This window comes from Sinocyclocheilus grahami, unplaced genomic scaffold (assembly GCF_001515645.1).
Source record: "Sinocyclocheilus grahami isolate Dianchi unplaced genomic scaffold, SAMN03320097.WGS_v1.1 scaffold340.1, whole genome shotgun sequence".
Classification (NCBI taxonomy): Eukaryota; Metazoa; Chordata; class Actinopteri; order Cypriniformes; family Cyprinidae; genus Sinocyclocheilus; species Sinocyclocheilus grahami.
In genome coordinates, this window is record NW_015505519.1 from 764,924 (window position 1) to 767,732 (window position 2,809).

The following is a 2,809-nucleotide window of genomic DNA, read 5'->3' on the forward strand; positions in this document are numbered from 1 at the left end:
GTACTCCATCCATGTGCGTATTTCTCACGGAAACTATCCCCGGCGGAGCAGAACTACGACGTGGGAAATCGGGAGTTGCTGGCCATCAAGCTCGCTCTGGAAGAGTGGCGGCATTGGTTGGACGGTATCTCCGGGCCTACTGTCATGAACATCAGGACAGCTGGAGCCAGTACCTACCCTGGGCAGAGTACGCCCAGAATTCCCTGTGCCGGGAAACCACCAGACTCACCCCGTTTCAATGTGTCCAGGGTTACCAGCCACCCCTGTTTCCCTGGACCAAAGAACACTCGGAAGTTCCAGCGGTAGATCACTGGTTCCGTGAGAGCGAGAGGGTATGGGACTCAGCGCATATCCCTCTCCAGCGGGCCGTCCGGAGGCACAAGGTCAATGCAGACGCTCGTCGGTCCAACAATCCCGTCTATCAACCAGGGGACTAAGGCTGGTTATCCACCCGGGACATCCGCCTCCGGCACCTCCCAGCAGGAAGCTGAGTCCCCGGTACATAGATCTTTTGCCCATATCACGGTGCATCAACGAAGTCACTTACCAATTACACCTGCCTGACCATTACCGGATCTCACCCACCTTTCATGTGTCCCTGCTAAAACCCTTCACTAATCCTCTTCTCCCTCCCTCCACAGAACACGAGGTACCCCCCCACACCCCCGCCCGAGGTCGTCGCCAACGAGACAATCTACAGAGTCAAGGAGATCCTCGAATCCCGGCGGCGAGGCGGCCGGCTTCAATACTTCATAGACTGGGAGGGGTACGGTCCTGAGGAGAGATCGTGGGTAGACAGAGAGGACATACTGGACCCATCCCTCCTCAACAACTTCCACCAGGCTCATCCTGACCACCCCGGGGGGGGGGGTAATGTCACGGAAACACCAGCCGAATCAGCCTCCTACACCCGCTCACAATCACCTGATTACTAATCATGGACACCTGCACTCACTTACCACACCAGTCAAAAGCACACTCACTTCAGTCACTCGTCGGCTGGTCTCAAGGTTACAAGCATCTCAGCATGGGTTCCATGCCTACCTACCTACCTGCCTGTCAAGCCTAGGATTCCTCAGCTCTCGGCTGAAGGACTAGATTGTCAATCCCAGATAAGACTGTGTTCTCTGCTTCCATTGATTCCTCAGTTTGTTTCTTTTCTGTTGGAAGTTTCAATACCTCAGTTTCGTTAATAAACTAACCAACCTGATTTACTCTGCCTGTTTGCCTCCTTGTCCCGGGTGTGACCGGTACAGGGAAGTGGTTTGTTCTTTTTGTCTAATAGCAGTGTGAGTTGTGTGCTGTAGTTCAAGTCAAGCTGTGTGAGGAACAGACTGTAATTTAAATCAGTATTAACTGCTAATTTTCTCCGGCATAGCACCCAAAGAGCCATATTTGCTTGTATGCCATATTTGAGTGATATTTACATATGAGTTATTTAAATTACTTTAATGAATAAACTGGTATACGCTTCATGCATTTCTTGAGAATCAAATCCATGGCCTTGGCATTGCCAGCGCCATGCTCCACTGTTTGAGCTAAAGGAATATATGTATATTGATAATTTGATGGCATTCTTTACTTGATACTGTTCTTTAATTTGTATTGCCATTTTTTTTTCATTGATTGTAAAGTAAGCTATGGAAATTTATATTTTCATAAATGTTAATATTACTGTAGATTAACTACTTTTATGGTACTTTGTGTCATTAATAAAATGAGAAAAACACTGCTAGTGTAGAGGTTAAAAAGAACAAAGATCAAAATGATCATATAAATGATGGAATCAAGGTGATTCAACTGTAATAAAATAAAAAAAGGAAAAAAGAGTTAAACTCAATATGATTTAAGTGTAATTGTTGGAGTGTCCACTAGGGGGAGATCGAAGGTTCCAGGTTGTGGCTGACGCGGGCTGTGGCCGTCATAGCCAATACAGACTGACGCAGAGACAACAGCACGAGTCCGTGTCTTCATTTATTAATGTCTATTTTCCCCCTTTACCAGGGTGTAACACTAGCTGTTCCAATTTAATAATATTTTTTATTATTATTATTATTATTTTTTTTTTTTTTAAACAGCATGAACATTTTTCTCAACATCTTTTGTTTTCCACAGAAGAAAGTAAAGCGCACAGGTTTGGAATGACATGAGTGTGAATACTGTAAGTGATTTTTCATTTTTAGTTTTGGGTGAACTCTTTGTTTAGGTCAGTCATTGGTTAAAAATGTTTACCTGAAGTGTCCGACTCGCACCTTCCGTCCAGCTAAGTGTGTGTGCAGCATCAAAGAGAACACCTGAAGATCATGTGGCGTCTCCAGAACCTGTAGAGCACAGAACACAGGATCATCCAGTCATCTGCTGAATCTGATCGAGAGAGTGTGAGTAGATAAACACACATACAAACCTTTGGAATATAAGCAGTGTCACACAGGCCGTACGTGAGGAAGGATTTGGCTTTGGGTGGGATGGCATACCCAGGGGCCACCGCAAGCCCTGTCATCAGAACACCTGCATCGTGCTGACAGAGTTTAGATTTTAAACCGCATGAACATTTTTCTCAACATCTTTTGTTTTCCACAGAAGAAAGTAAAGCGCACAGGTTTGGAATGACATGAGTGTGAATACTGTAAGTGATTTTTCATTTTTAGTTTTGGGTGAACTCTTTCTTTAGGTCAGTCATTGGTTAAAAATGTTTACCTGAAGTGTCCGACTCGCACCTTCCGTCCAGCTAAGTGTGTGTGCAGCATCAAAGAGAACACCTGACGATCATGTGGCGTCTCCAGAACCTGTAGAGCACAGAACACAGGAT

The 2,809-nt window shown here is 45.4% G+C and overlaps 1 pseudogene; it reads right to left on the reverse strand.

Moving 5' to 3' along the window:
- The window catches only part of LOC107603071 (DBH-like monooxygenase protein 2 homolog), an 11,091-nt pseudogene that overhangs the window by 5,540 nt on the left and 2,742 nt on the right, over window positions 1-2,809 (reverse strand).